Source organism: Hemibagrus wyckioides, linkage group LG28, assembly GCF_019097595.1.
Source record: "Hemibagrus wyckioides isolate EC202008001 linkage group LG28, SWU_Hwy_1.0, whole genome shotgun sequence".
NCBI lineage: Eukaryota > Metazoa > Chordata > Actinopteri > Siluriformes > Bagridae > Hemibagrus > Hemibagrus wyckioides.
Window position 1 is genome coordinate 7,376,316 of NC_080737.1, and position 16,318 is coordinate 7,392,633.

Sequence of the window (16,318 nt, forward strand, 5' to 3'; positions counted from 1 at the left end):
CTAGCACTGGACCCCCATCATTAACAGTTTAAATCAAATCAGTGGTGTGAATATTCAACTTCCTATTCCAGATTTACTTCCTCGTTTGCCCTTAGAATAGCCTCCACTCCTCTGGGAAGGCTATAATTTTGTGTGTAGATGTGCCGATTTTTGTTCATTCAGCCAGAGGAATATTGGTGAGGTGAAACACTGTGCTTGGGCGAGGAAGCCTTGGGCGAGTTCATTCCCGATAATTCCAAAGGTGTTCAGTGGGGTTGAGGTTAAGGCTCTGTGCAGGCCACTCAGGTTCATCCAACCATGTCTTCATGTGCACAGGGCTATTGTAAGGCTGGAACAGGTTTGAGCCTCTTAGTTCCCCGGAAAAAAATTGTAATTCTACAGAATACAAAGACATTGTATACAATTGTGGAAGAACCACATATAGGTGTGATGGCCAGATGTCCACAAACATTTGGTCAGATGCACTTAAATTGATGAGTCTCTCTGGATTTATTCCACAGATCTGCAGGTGTGATTTAGGTATTGGTATTGGACACTTGATATCGACTCAGATAATAATATTCTCTGTGCTGTTTTCTGTGACTTCTAAAAACAAAGAATAATGGACAACACTGTATGACAATATAGGCCTCCTGGTGGTCCAGCGGCAGGCTCCCGCGCTCTCATTGCCGCGGCCCGGGTCCAATTCCTGGGCAGGGCGTCACCCTAGCCGCTGAAGAGTTGACTCTCAGTGCCAGTCCCAAGCCTGGATAAAAATGGGAGGGTTGTGACAGGAAGGGCATCCGGTGTAAAACCTGTGCCAAATCACACGGGCCGATTGATCTGCTTCAAACAGCGGACCCTGCAAGTGTACAAAAAAAAAACTGTATGACAATATAAAAATGATGCCAGTAACAGCAGAATTCAGTCCATTTCTTTAAAACTCTGGTACATTTTGTTAGGCACAGTCAGGCTCAGATACAGGAACAGAGCAGTCTGTTCAAGAGCATGTGAGCATGGTGGTCTCAGTCCGGTTCCAAGCGAACTCTAACATGCTTTGATTGCAGTAAGAAAGCAGTTTGACTCTGGGTTACTTCCTGCAGATGGTTCGATTCAAACATGACATATTATGGGATGCGGGCAGCATTTTTTATAGATGTGAGCTACTAAACCGAGCCTGTAGCCTGTAGCGCTGCAGAAAACACAATGTGTTATGGATATTTGGACTGAAATAGAAAAATAGAAAAAAACTGGATGTGCTAAATATGTTTTAAACTTGCTTTTTTAATATATATAATTATCTAATCATATTTTTAGTCCAGATTCTTCATACTTGGCTGATCGTTAGACCTAAAGGTTTATCAAAAGTAAAAAAAAAAAAAAAAAAAAGATGGTATAGTGTAATATAAAACACTGAGTTAACTATTCCACAATTGTATCTGGAAAAATTCTATAATGGTGAGGTAAAGCATTTCAGTACACAAGAAGACACAACACATTATCTTTACGACCATCTTTATGATCTGCTATATAATTGTCAATCAACATAAGAAGAAATATAATCCACTCTCCATAACTTCCCACAGCTCTTGCCCAGATTGTGTGAATCTCAACCCCTCAATGTATTGCTTTCCAGCGGCTGTCTGAAGTTAGGAATTTGGGTGGCAACTTGTCCCTGAGACAAGGGAAATTAGTCACCTCTTATCTTCCTTCAGCAGCCGTATTCTCGCTGTAATCTTATCTTTGTGGCTGAGGGTTTTAAAGATGGGGTGTGTGGTGCAAGTCTCTCCATTGTGAACATATTCTCATATTTCAATGTTGTGGTAAATAGAACTTATTCAATAAAAATCTAATACAAATTAGTTTTCCCGGGTGGTGAAACACCTCATCAGTATATACACAATATATATTTTAGACAGAGCAATCCCAAATAACCTTTGAGCAACATCATAAACCAATGTTTTAATATACAAGGTACAAGGTACAACAGTTTGCTTACGATTTATTTTATTTTACATGTGGTTATGCAAGGATTATGAGAACAAACCCTTTCAAATGTACCCAGCATATAAGGAGCACACTATCCTTTTAATGTGTTTTTAATGTTTAAATAAGTGAACTGCGGTGAACTGCCAGAATCCAGCACAGCAAAGAAAGCTTTCGTTTGATGCTAATATCTGACGCACTATATCTAAACGAACTAGCAGAATGTTTATTTAAACAGCAAAGAACATTCCGATCATAAACCTAATCTGCCTTGCACCATTGCAGCCATATGCTGCCATGTATTCTATTTCCGTCCAGGCTCCAGCACACCTACAACCAGTCCTCTCTGCCAGATCGTTCACTGCAGTAGGTCTTTAGTCATCAGTCCCAAATTAGGACCTTAATTAAAATAAAAGACCTTTCCCAATCAAGCATTTGCCACCCTTAGCCTGTAATACAGATTTAGCATCTCTGATAGTCTAAAAGGGTAGCAGTGGCATTTTCTGTATGTGTTGTCTGTCTACAGCGGGCAAAAAAAAAAAATAGCCGCATGAGGTGACGAGACATGGTTGCCTCACTCACTGAGCATTATCTCCATCTAATAAACTCGCTGTGCCTAGGGATATTCCTGCATTGTTCTACAATTCCGAAACCCACCTGACTGACATAAAAATAGAAACTCATTATCTGATCTTTTATGTTCTCAGATTTAAGCAATATTCAAAAAAGTCATCATCTTTGCAAACCTTTTTTTGATCCAAACTGTAGATCCCCTGCCAGAATTGATCCCCCCCATCTGGAACATCCTATCTTCTATTGTAACCCCGACCACATGTCAGTGTTTGACTTAGACTTTGCTGACAGCGACAATACAGTCCAGCTGGCTCAGCACCCGAAGATCAACCTGAGCCCGGGGTCTCTACAGGGGAACGGCTCTGTAGCAGAAAAGCTAAAATGTTATGTTGCTTGCATATTGAGCTCATCAGTAAGGCACCACTGGTAAGGCACGATGATCTGGATGCTTTATGTCAGTATATTGATGTTTCTATTGATCCAAGGAAAAAATGTAGTCTCTACTCACTTGGCAATATAATTAGAAAAATTTGTGTGCCACTTCCTGTTCTATGCTTTGCATAGTGCTTATTCTTTGTATCTGACTGATCCCTGTGTTATGATTCTTCAGAAGTTTTTGAAACTTCTGCAAGCCCTGAACATTCATGACTTTTCTGGATAGAGGGAAGATTCTAGCTGTCCATCAAATGAGGATGCAGTAAGGTAAACATTAAAGAGTGATAGGTGATAGCCTAGTTTTATTGCTTTCTGTAAAAAAAAAATGGTGGTACCAACTTAATGTTCACCTGTAAATACTACAAATATTTTTCTTAGGGGATTTCAGGACTTGTTTGAAGCAGAATGTTTGTATGATCTAATTAGATTTAAGCATTATCAACGACATGCTACAAAATTGCTTCTATAACATTTAAAGCCACAAAGGTTTCTTGCCAATTCCCATACACCAGCAAGCTCTACCCTTCCAGCTACTAGCCAATAAGGTTGCAGGCCAATACATGCCAGTCACTAAGTCATCCAACACTGCTGATGCTGTGTCACATGCTTAGAGAAAAGTGCGATTGTGCCGTTGTCCCTCTTCCACATACATGGAAGTCCCTGATGCCACTGGTTGCCCGCAGACTGGCTAGTTTTTGGCTCCTGACCCAGCATGACCATGCCATCGCTGGGGTTTAAATTCTTGATCTCGCAGTGACAGGGTGAACGCACCTCTGTCAACGCACCAAAAAATACTTAATAACAATGGTTATTCCCTACTCGAGGCATTCTGAATGCTTAAATTTGGAGTGACTTTCCAAAACACAGCATCATCTAACCTGTACTCTGACAAGCATCAGAAGCCTGATAAGCATAAAACAGACTTAATTTGATGAGGCAGCAACTTTGAAAGTGTCCTGATTCACGAGCAGTCAAACTATCAAGAGGTAAATCAGATTCAGATTTTTATCATCAAACAAAAGCAGACAGTTTAATAAGCCGTTCTTAACTCTTCTAGATGGTTGACTCGGCTTTTTGGGGGCAGCACATGAACAAGTGTTGCATACATGCTGCAGGGAAGAGGTAAAAAAGACACCAGGCTCCATTTTCACACAGCAGACACAGATTTTCCTCCCAGGACAGATATAATGGCTTACTGCCTCATTAGCAGCAAGTGTAATTGCTGGTGTATAATATGCTGTTTTGTGTGTAGATATTATGTGTCTGTTTACAATAGCAGCAAAGTACTTTATTTGTCCTGGAGCGTACTTAAATTCGATGCGAGGTTTGCTTGACCATGCATTTTTATGCAACTCTAAACTTTGACTTCCTCATTCCATATAATTAGAGACATAAAAACAGCTGGCTCTTTGATGAGCATCTGCCTTCAGTAAAAGTAAGAATCAAGAGTGGAGATTAAAGCAAAAAGAACTGCCCGTGGCATTTCTCTAGAACAAGCATTCTTGCGTGAGTGTGAGGTTGTGCGTGTGGGCAAATGACCACCTAGTTTTTCCAGTGGTTGTGTGCGGGTATGAGAAAGCAGGACCAGTATGAATACAGTGGAACCTCAGCATACAAATGTCTTGAATTTTTGCCTTAAGAATTGAAATTTTGCAAGAAATTTGCATCGGCATATGAAGCATTTTCTGCATACGAACAATCCGAACCAAAGGACAGCTCAGTTGCACGTACGTCCAGGAGCTGTCCAAGACTTATTTGTGTCAGTGGAAAGCAATACAAATTTTCACCTTAAGAACACGCCTCCAGAATGAATTAAATTCGTATGGTGAGGTTCCACTGTAACTTGAACGATTATAGCTGGAATTGATCTCATCAGTCCATGTTCGTTTCATCTGCCGGTTTTATCGCACAACTCAAGCGATTTCCTAAGTAGAGGGTATGGAAATGACCCTAGCACCTTTGTTTCCCAGGTTACACACTGGTTTAACGAAGCAAAATAATGGCTAGCATAAAGCTGTCAAATACCTCCTGCCAGTACTACAACGAAACAACAATCCAAAACATATGGTGAAATTAACACCTAGTTTGATCTAACAAGGCAGTGTATCACATCCTGCATAGTTACAGCTAGATACATTATAAAAGAAACACAACTGACTAATTGTTTTATATAACATACGTTATATTCATCACATCTCCAGTGATGCAATAAACAAAGACACTTTGAAACACAGAGGTCAGGATTTATTCGCTTTTGTTTAGTACACATTAGAATACCAACTAAAAAACTAGTCTGGGTTTCTTTCTGTTGCACATGCACACACACACACACACACACACACACACACATTTTAATCATGTGCATGTTGGGCCAGCTGTGCTCAGCAGAGCTAAAAGAGGTTGTCAGCACAAGACAATGAAATTATGACCCCTATTTCATGAGGGCAGCGGTATTCATTGCTCAGTGGCCATGAAACACATACCCACACAACACAACACAACACACCACACACACGCATACACACACACAAACACTTACTTTTTGGGCATGAATACAAATGCTTGGATATGAATATTCTAATGATGTCCACCTGATGCTAGCGTTATTTCACTTTCATGAAGCTTAAATCTTTATTACAGATTAAGTTTTTCTGTGATAAAAAAAAAAAATAGATTTCCTCTGCAAACTATAAAAAGGTTTATGCTATATGAACTTTCAGGACAACGCTTTTTATTGCAGGTTATACCATAACGATGCTAAATTCTCAATTCTGATCGATCTGAACCTTACACATTTTCTATAACAGCAAGACTCGTATATAAACGTTGACATTGCAAGTTCCCTGTGACGTGATATTCTAAGATTTTTCACCAGAGGATCGTCTTCAGTAGAGAACATTTTGTGCATCTTCTACGAGAAAGAAAAGAGGATGGTAAGGGAATGATCGTTTATAGCTGCTATAACATTAAGAAATCTTTTTTTTGCAGATTAAGCTAATTAAGTACAGTGCAGATTAAGTACACTCACTCACACATCCACACAAAAATATGGCTTGTAACTGAAAATATAAGTAACTGATACAAGGAGTAAAAGTGATGTGTCACAAATAAGGATCAACATCAATCAATCTTAAAAAACTGGGGTTAGTTAGTAGATATCACCCAAATTTACAAAACATTTCTAGCATACGTTTGCAAATGTAGCAATTACGTATAAACAATATACCGTGTAGATGTAGGGAGAAGTAAAGCAGTAACACATACAACCTTTTTCCCTTAAATGCAGGTAAACACACTTCACTGAAAGCACATAAAATTCACAGATAATGCACATCCACAAGCAACAGAACCAGCAGGCACTCGCCAGCAAAGCTAGTATCTGGGCAAGGAGTGCACTCTTAAGTGCTCAGCAAGGAAATAAATGTCAAATCTTTTTTTTTTTTTTTTTGGCACCACTCAACAAAACCTCTTAAGGTACACTATCTGCATAGGAGCAATTCTTCCTCTTAAAGCACCCTACAGGAGTGAAAGGCTTTTCATTCAGGGCTTTATGAGCAGGCCCTGGGATGAGAGGACTATCTCGGGCTGTTATAGCCCTCCCTTCTTTCTCCTCTTTCTCATAGCACTGCAGTAATGGACCGACAGAAAAGACATCGTCGACGTTTGTGTAACTTTCAGCTCTAAGTGACTCTCCGGATACGTTCTCGTTTCTTCCTCCCGATTGTGCTTATGAGGGGCAACTGGAGCGTACAGCTCGCTGATCGCCAGAGTACCTTCTCTTTTAAAAGAAGCGACTTTCCCCAATTGACCCGTTGTTTAACAGTGAAGGAACATTTTGCCGTTGTTTCATCAGGCGCAGCGACATCTGCACGACGGGAGAGCTGGAAGTCACGTTTATGAGTGAAAGCCCAGATGTGCTGTGACAGCTACCTGTCCAGAGGACGTGCTGCCATAATGAAACATACAGCACTCGAAAATAAAGTTCTCAGTGACAATATTAAACCCTGAAGCAGAAATCTGCTGTCACATGGTACACACTTGGGATAATGGATACCTGGTAGTACAGGCTTTAATGTAAAACATGTCCATCTGTTTAAAGAAGGACTAATCCGTGGCGTACAAAGCAATTTCAGCAATTTCATTTCAAAGCATTGTCATTTTCTAAATGGAGCGATCTTCTGAAGACTGCCGACCTCTCAAGATTAAACCAAGAATACAAGAGCTGACATTAGAAACGTTGTTATTTTGAAACGATAAAACCTCGACCGGCTCCCTTGGTAATCGTCTCGCAGCCATGCACTCGATGTGTACAGCAGCTGTCGGAAACTTTGTGATATAAACCACCTTGTCAGTTTATCCACTTTGGTACAGCCGTTATGGAACGGTGAATGGATTCAATGGGAACCATTTCCTCCGGTAATTACAGAGATGTCAGTCACAAAGTGATGTTAAGCCATCTCCTCAGTTGTAACATTACGAGGACACACCTCCACTTTTCCGAAGGATAATATTATTACTGGCATTTTCTTGCTCTTAATGCACTTTAAAATAACAGAAAATATGTGCTGCATACAAGGGGCTAGATAATGGAAAACATATTATATCCAAACAGATTTTGAATGAAGGAAATTTCACCAAGCTGTTGATTTTGCAAACAGAACCTTATTGGCTGATTATACCTCATGCCGTGTAACCTCAGAGGACGCAGCGAATTTAGACCACGTGACGGACAGCATAATCCCCTCCACTGTTATTTCATATATCAGATTTTGAAAACTAACTTTCAAAAATAACCCTGTGTTGTTTTAAACTATCAATTACAAACTCTTTTCTACATGTTCCTCCTACCATTAAAAAAGTCTTGGAAGATCTTGTAAAGAACCACCCACGGTGATAATTTAGCATGAAGGCAGTCACAATGACAAGCTATCTTGTGGCATGCAAGCATGTGACTACGCGCTGCAGGCGCTCTAAGACAGGTTCATCACAAGCAGGGGGAATATTGAGGACACTTGGTAGTGCTTCTTGCATCTTTTGTCTGCTTGCGTCATCTATGTACTAGATATTGAGTTGGTTGACTTTGGGTATTCTCACCCTACTGATTGCATTTGGGGCTTTGCCCCTACTGGTAGGATACAAGTAAATTACATTTGGTGCTGGATTAGCTGAATGCTGCAGCGTTTCACACTGAAGCTACATATGTTGCTCCCTTCTAACCTGCTTACAGCATTACAGCATTTGTTTTAAGCACTGTTACAACGATGTGAAAATAGGACATGCATTTGTTAAATAAACCAACTGTGCAGAACAATAGGGAAGGAAATCATCACAGAAATGTGTTCATTAATGTCAAAATGTGTTCACGCCCCTCAGCTAGATAAATAAACTGGCAATATCTCAGTCCTCTCTTTGTCTTTATCTAGAACAATCGGGGTGTCACTAATGACACATTTTTTAACACCATGAGTTGTACAATTTTTTAACTGCCTGCCACCTCAACACAAAGCCTTTAAAACCTAAAGAAAGTATTTATGTGAAAGAAAAACTTAATATATCCAGCCTTATATTTGCAAGTAACAATATTAATCTCAGGCAACAATAATAATAATATCATTTCCATTCAAACTATATGTTCAAGAGCAAATTATACCAAATGAATTGGATGTAGCGATATAGCAGTGGATAAATTCATAGGCAAGCCTACCAGGCAATTGAAAGCCTCAGTGTGCTGTCTAGTCCCAGAGGCCTCATGCCCAGATGCCTCATGGACTGGACGAAATAGTGGGAACTAACTGAATACATTGAGCTAGTTACTAGACTAAGATAAACAAAACACATTTCCTTAAAATATATTTTAAATCAGGTGTCACAATGGAGAGTTTCGGGCGATTAGCAAGCAGGATATCATAGCAAAAAAAAAAAAAAAAGGAAATGGATTGAATAAAATAAAAATAGACCAGCTTAGAATCATTAAGGGGTTAGTAAAGTGAAAGTAGGTATCGCTTAAAGTCTACATTTCACAGATTGTCTTCGCACTCCGGGGACTGTGAAAGTTCTGGTGGTGTGTGAAGCTGGAGAGTGAAGTGCTTAGTGGCCATTTTTTGTAGGCCACAGTGTGTTGTGGGAAATGGAGTTTAAAGCTCTGGCACCAGCTGAGGTGATTGCACATTCAGCTACTTTCCATCTTTGCTTTAAATTTTATTTTTATGGAAAGATCAATTGCTATCCATTCACATTAATTAATCTTCCTTGTTAAAATCACTTCATTATCAACATCGCACTTTGTCCAATGTGTGTAGTGCAACAGGTGCTGGAATTTGTTTTATAGGCAACTACAAACTAACTCTAAATTTGCTTGTCCCAGGCACCCCGGGATACTGATTCATCCACCTGTGGTAATATAGTCTTACACTAGCAAACTGCTTATACATTCTAAACCAACAAATTTCCAAACGTCAAGCCAACTCGACAAAGCAAGGGTGCCAATATAAATGGTACCCAAAAGTAAGTAAGTTAGTCAAGGACCATGGAGAATGTCATCTTTCTAAGTGAAGTGACCGTTAAAAAGGGTTGAATTGTGCCTTCACTGTGCTTATTGTAGGCCAATTTTTTTACTGAGCACTTTCAGAATAACATGACAAGGCCTACTTTTATCTAATTAATTAATTCATTCATTAAAAGTTTTATAATAAGAACACTGAAAAATGGCAAGTAGAAATTGAACAGGCTCTGACAGATGGTATCATACAAGTGGTAAAAAAAAATAAATCACTTGAAAAATGTGCTTTTCAAGCAAAGCTCTTGACACCAAAGCATTCAGTTCTCCAGATTTAGACCATTACCCCATTACCATCATTTGTGCGTTTCTTTAGTTACGGCTTTCTTTTGAAATGACTTTTCTTGGAAAATAATTTCAGGAAGTGATTTGCTGGCAACGTTTATTCCTTCTCAAGCTTTGTTTGAGGTGGCCTGCAGTGGCCCAATGAGAAAATATGCCTGTCCTCGATAGCCAAAGCAGTGTCATGCTGTAATCTACTTGATTGAAATTACTGCAAGCTTCATCATAGGCTGTTGAATTGATTCTTGTGTTAGAAAACTAACGAAAACATCATGCAGGACATTGAGCCCAGACATGGCCAAGCCTGAATTATATCCTGACGTGATTTGTTATGGTTGTTTCTCTTTGAAACCTGGCTGATATGTAGTTGTTTACAGTCTACAACACTGTCTGTACCCACCGAACCAAATCCCCCTGACCTCCAGAGGCAGTATTGGCAGCTCCTAACTTTTTCCTTGAAGAAAGCAGAGAGATTGAATTGCGTAGCAGTGTTTTTTCCATGCTGGGAAAATGTTTATCTCCCTCAGAGCTCGCATTCTATGTGTGGCCTCACTCATTTGATTTCCTGTCAGCTTGTTGCAGGCTACATTACAACATTGATCAAAGTGCAGAATAGCATTGCACGTCACTAATGGGTGACTCATTCTGTTCACAGTTCTTTGTTGCATGCAACATAAAATTATAGGGTCACTCTTAGTGGGTAACTACGCATGACACCAATCCATTGGAGGCCAATTATTGTCAACCTTATGCCATAGCTGTCCACTTAGCAAATAGTTATAACATATTGCATAAGTGGTCATCATTTGCTTGTGGGATATCCATTTGTGGGGAATTATCTCTGTTGTGTCTAGACTATTTGATACCTTAATTACTTATAGAGTGGTACTCGTAGCAATATAGTGTCTTTAATGTGGTATCACCCATGCCATTAGGACTACTTTTTATTACAGTGTGTGTGGTGGTTTAGGAAAAAACATTGGCTAAATTGCCAATGGTTCAGGCTCTGGGTTAATACTGATTGGAAGGCCGGAGGTTCAAGCCCCAGCAATGCTAAGCTCCCACTGTTGAGTCCTTGAGGAAGGCTCTTAATCCTGTCTGCTCCAGATGAGCCATACCATGGCTGACCCTGTGCTTTGACTCCAGCTTTCTGAAGAAGCTGGGATTTGTGAAAAAAAAAATATTTCACTGTGATGTAAAATATATGTAACAAATAAAGACTTTTTCTGCCAATAACATACTTCAAGATCTCTAAGATTTTGTAAGTATATTTTAATAAAACAACATGGATATGATTTGATTTTATAGGTTTATTTCCAGCCTTGACTGCTGTACTGCAAAGATTGTGTCAAATACAGAGCCAGTTTAGCAAACTTTGTGATAAAAACAGTCATTCTGCCTAAAGATGCTTGAAATCTAACTGGTTAATTGTGTTTTTGTTGTTGGATGGATGTAGCCTCATATCTTAATGGATTTGGAATGCAATCTTTAGGACTCTGGGTTGAGAATCATCCAAAAGTAAGACATTTCAGTGTAGGAAAGTTTTCAGAAATACATATATAGAGTAGAAGTGAAGGTTTTTGCCAGGCTGCCACACAGTTTCTTGAAGAAAATGTCAGGTTTCTGAGAGGTGAAATAGTTGTTTCGCACTTTTTCTTAACACTTTTAATGAATCCAGTTTTGTAGAGCAACGATTCTTGGCTTCAGCCTTGTGAACCAACTACCAACCAGATTGCTTTAATTTGATAAGGAGTGGTGGGTGTAGGAAAAGCGTCAATACCCTGCATGACACTGTGGGTCCTTAGAACTGGAACTGAGACATAGCTAGACTTAACCCAGACTGCCTATATGTCACACTGTCTTTAACATCCCTTGGCTAAACCTAATTAGTTTGATGAGAGTAGAACAATGATCCTTGAATCCTGGGAAAAGCATGTCAGTCTGCCATCATACAAGATGGATTACAGTAGATATGGCTTGGGCACATGGCCAGATCATTGCGGTAGTACTCATACTAGGGCTGGCTAACATCTGGCTAATTCTTGTTTGGAATAATACCTTGAAGGAACACACCAACCAAATGTTCAGTACTGGAAACTGACCTATCATGGGGCAGCTAGTTACGTTCTCATGCATGACAATAATTTTGTTGTTGGCTGTTAAACCTTCTGTCAGACTGATGCTTCGTACCCAAAGGATTTCTCGGGAGGTGTTTATAATGTACAGTCACTTTTGCGTGACTGATCTGAAGTGAACGTCTTATCACTGATGGTGTTTATATTGAAAGATCATCTAAATTTCTGTTACTGAAAGACTTTAATAATCTGATGATTCACAGAAACACTCATTTTGATAGATTATGTTACGTTCTTCCTCCTGGCCAAGAATAATTATATGACTTACTAAAAACTGATGCCAGTGATGCTTTGTGTCTATATTTAAGACGTATTTCAAATCTCAACATCTCCAAGCACTTCTGGAGAAAAGTGAGGTCTGAGGCCTGCTGTGTTTTCATTAAAATGCCCTTCCTGATCCTGTGTCAGCAAAGCAACTGAGATCAATATGGTATCCACTGCGACAACAACAGAGTCCATTCTCTTCTACTTCTTCCACATGGAGTGTGATGGAAAGGGTGCAGAGGCTATGCAAACCTCTCACTCCAGTGTGAATCTGTCAAGCACCGTGCTCCATAAACCTGAATTAAAAGAATTATTGGTTAAGTTTAAGGCTTTCCAGCATCACAGTCTCTTAAGAAGTCTCTGAGGTGCAGGAATGGACAAAGCAGTAGTCAAGTGTCCTGGCTACTGCTTTTTTTTTTTTTTATTCATATGTACTTGCCAGTCAAGTAGACTAGCAGGCAACAGCTGTTTTTTTCTTCTCACATGTGAAAAACCTGAGAAAGTAAAATCCCTACTGGTTATTCACTTCAAGGTCTTCTATACTACATGCTATCTATAGCACTTGTTACTCATTCTGAATCCTGATGCCTACTACAAGCATCTGCTGTTACTAGTCTGATTAATTAATGTGTAGAATCCGAGCTGTTATGTAATTGTCCGGCAAGCACAACATGCAGTCAATTTACAGTCGATCATGCCGAATAAAAATAAAGATGCCAACCAGACTCGAAATAATATCCTATTTGTGTGCGGTGTGAATTACTTAAGCAGTGAAGACCTGAAGAATTCTTCAGGTCAACACAGATGTTTTTCTTAGCGTATGGATATTGTAGGAGACTCCATAAACACACATTTCAACAACGCGCATCAGTCAATTAAATGTGCTCTTGTGGTTGTGAATTCAAGTGGATATCCACCGAAAGTATTGGAACAGCAAGGCCAATTCTTTTTTCTTTTTTTGCTCTACATGGAAGACATTTGGTTTTCTGTGAAAAATAAGAAGCTGTATTATGTGCTTCGGAACGTTAAGCTTTGCATATCGGGGTGTGTGTGTGTGTGTGTATGCAATCACACTATGTCACCCAGGCAATTCTCCCTGAGTGAGTGATTTTTTTTTTTCAACTCAACCATTTTGCTCAGGTGATGGAAGTACTCGCACCAGTGACTTAGTCGGATTGTTTGCGCACATGTGTGTGTGTGTGCACGCTAGTTTCACAGCGTGTGGTTAGGAACGAAAGCCATATTTCACACAATCCGCTAATAAAACACAATGAACTGATATATCTGTCATCCTCAATATGGTCACAAATGCGGTTTTCTGTATCACCACAGTGGTTTTTCAGAAAGGAAAAGAAAATCATTTTTCATTCACCATCCGTCTTTCCTAAGGAGGTGATTGCTCAATTCGGTAATTAGGTTATGGACTGTAGTCTCAAGTGGTGCTCGCCGAAAAGACTTTTCTAGCTATTTTTTTTCACTCCTCGGCTCACAGGTTACGTTTCTCCAAGCCCACAGATGGCAGTTTCGTATTAACACACTGTTCATTAATTTGAATCGTTGCACATCCGAAATTCAGAGAAGAGAAAATGGAGGTCTTGAATCCTGAACTGATTTTTGCCCTTCGAAATTTATTCCACTTGAATAAGCCAATTGAATTTGGGAAATTCTAACAGAGACCTTGTTTGCATTTTAGATTTGTGTGATGCTTTGCTTATTTATTTATTTATTTATTTATTTATTTATCATCCTGCAGAAGAAATGTTTGCAGTATTTTGCTTACTGTTTTTAACTTGATGGATGCTTCGGTTAAAAGGCAGTCGGCCAAATAGCAAGCTGGAACTTTTTTTTTAATTAATTTTTTTTTTTTGCTCTCTTAAAAATAAACACCTACCCATTTGCCATTAAAATTCACCGACAGGTTATCAGGTGGAATAATTCAATATTTTCGACAGCTTTTCAGCATCCTAACCTGCCGATTTTGATACGAACGAGATTTCTAAGATTCTCTCACAGGACAAATTCGTGTCTGTGGTGCTTTGGTTCCCATGAAGAGGACGACTACTATACTCACAGCAGCAGCTGCTTTCTGTGGTGTTTGATGACTTCGCCAGGCTGTTTCCCCTGATTAGCTCCACAGGGCAAAGCAACAGTGGCGAACCCACAGAAATGAGTTCATGGGACAGTCATCCATCAAGCAGCCCAGGAAAGTTATGGATGAGACTTAAAGATGAAGCTTCCCTTGCCTGGAGAGACTGACAGGGCGATAAAGCAAAGTGTGTCTCAATGGGTGACCAGTCAAGAAGACTTGGGGTAAAATATATCAGGACAGAAAAAAAGTCAATAGTCACTATGTAGACCAAACTCGCAGCTAAACTGCTGTAGGTATGTTGTCTTGGCATCATGTAAACAGGGAGGTCAAGAACAAATCTGTCTCAGTGTACTGTGAATTATAATAATAGGTGGTCAAAATCCTAAATTTATTAGCTCTAGGTTAGGTCAAATCATACATTTATTTATTACTCTGGCAGGCAGTGAGCTTCCCAGGTTCCTGTTTTAGTTGCCTGGATTCTTGCAGTACTCAAATCACAAAATTTACTTAACATCAGCTCCATGTGGGTGAATTGAGTAAGTTAACACAGTTCATTTTCATACATCTAACAGGATATTTTCAAATCAATCACACACCTGAGCTGAGAATCAAACCCACAGTTCTGGTGTTGAGCAACAGACACATTATCACTACACTATTCTACATTTTGTTTTAATTGCCTAAATTTTATACTATAGTTATACTGTAGGTCCCATCAGCACCAAGATAAGATTTCACAGTCTAACTGGTTTATGTTAATACTACATGAATTGGTCACGTTCATTCTACATCATTCAATCTCGTCATTAGAAACTAATAAAATTATGTAATCCAATAAAATTAGGTAATATTTTATGTAATCTATTCAGTGGTCAGTAATTCCTAGTCAGAGTTCAATAATTCCTATTTGAAGGTCAGTAATTCCCTTTCAGAGGTCAGTAATTTATATTCTGAGGTCAATAATTACCATTCAGAGGTCAGTAATTCCTATTTGCAGGTCAGTAATTTCTATTTGGTGGTCCCTATTTTCTATTTGGAGGTCAATAATTCCTACTCGGAGGTCAGTCATTTCTATTTGAAGGTCAGTAATTCCTATTCAGAGGTCAGTAGTTTCTATCTGAAGGTCAATAATTCCTATTTGGAGGTCAATAATTCCTATTCTGTGGTCAGTAATTCCTATTTGGAGGTCAGTAATTCCTATTTGGAGGTCAATAATTCCTAGCTTTAAATGTGATTTTGGCAAATAAAAAAAGGAAAATATATGCATGCCAAAATTACTGGATAGGGGATAGCTTACTGGTTAAAGTGAACTATTGATCAGATGGTTGTGAATCCCAGGCCCACCAAGCTGCCACTGCTGGGCCCCTGAGAAAGGACCTTAACCCTCAGTTGCTCAGTTGTGTAAAATGAGATAAAACATAAGTTGCTCTGGATAACGGTGTCTGCCAAATGGTTGTGTAGATCATTCTATATACTGTATTGATCCTGCCTAATAATAGGAATATAACAGAAAAGTAATAATAGCAATAATACTGAAAGAAAAATAAAAAATCCTTCTAGAAAGTTTTTCATGGATGCTGGTTACTGCTTCCTGCACATTTTTAATGATATTCCTGGATTAATTAGGTTTTCTGGATTTGGTGAAGAGGTCATTATAATCAGAATAAGACTGGATAAGAAAAAGCTGGTTTTTAAGGGTCTTGTTTGTTTTCTTTATGCTAGTCATCAGACTATGCTAATTTAAGTTCTTAAGTTTGTACGTTTTTCCAGTATATGAAGTTTGGAAATTTTCACATTTGTTTTGTAGTGAAGAAATAATAGAAGGAATGATTAAAAAAAAAAAAACCATGAGGGAATCTTGCACTTAAGATTTTCTATATTAGATCTTAATGTCTAAGTTCCAGCCTTTCTACTTGTGTTAACTACATTCTGTTTGTTCAGGGACTTCCTGATTTAACTGGCTCATTAAGTACACTATTTTATATTCCTAAGGAACATGATGTTCTTATCTTGAAAAGC

The 16,318-nt window shown here is 39.0% G+C and overlaps 1 protein-coding gene and 1 long non-coding RNA gene across 2 annotated transcripts in view; one reads left to right on the forward strand and one right to left on the reverse strand.

The window, feature by feature from the left end:
* The window catches only part of tmem132e (transmembrane protein 132E), a 226,342-nt gene that overhangs the window by 23,322 nt on the left and 186,702 nt on the right, over positions 1–16,318 (forward strand). The window lies entirely within an intron of this gene.
* LOC131348354 (uncharacterized) overlaps positions 614–16,318 on the reverse strand; it is a 77,439-nt gene continuing 61,734 nt past the window's right edge. The window contains exon 4 of the long non-coding RNA XR_009203930.1: positions 614–841. This is a non-coding gene — a long non-coding RNA (uncharacterized LOC131348354). The remainder of the gene's footprint in view (positions 842–16,318) is intronic.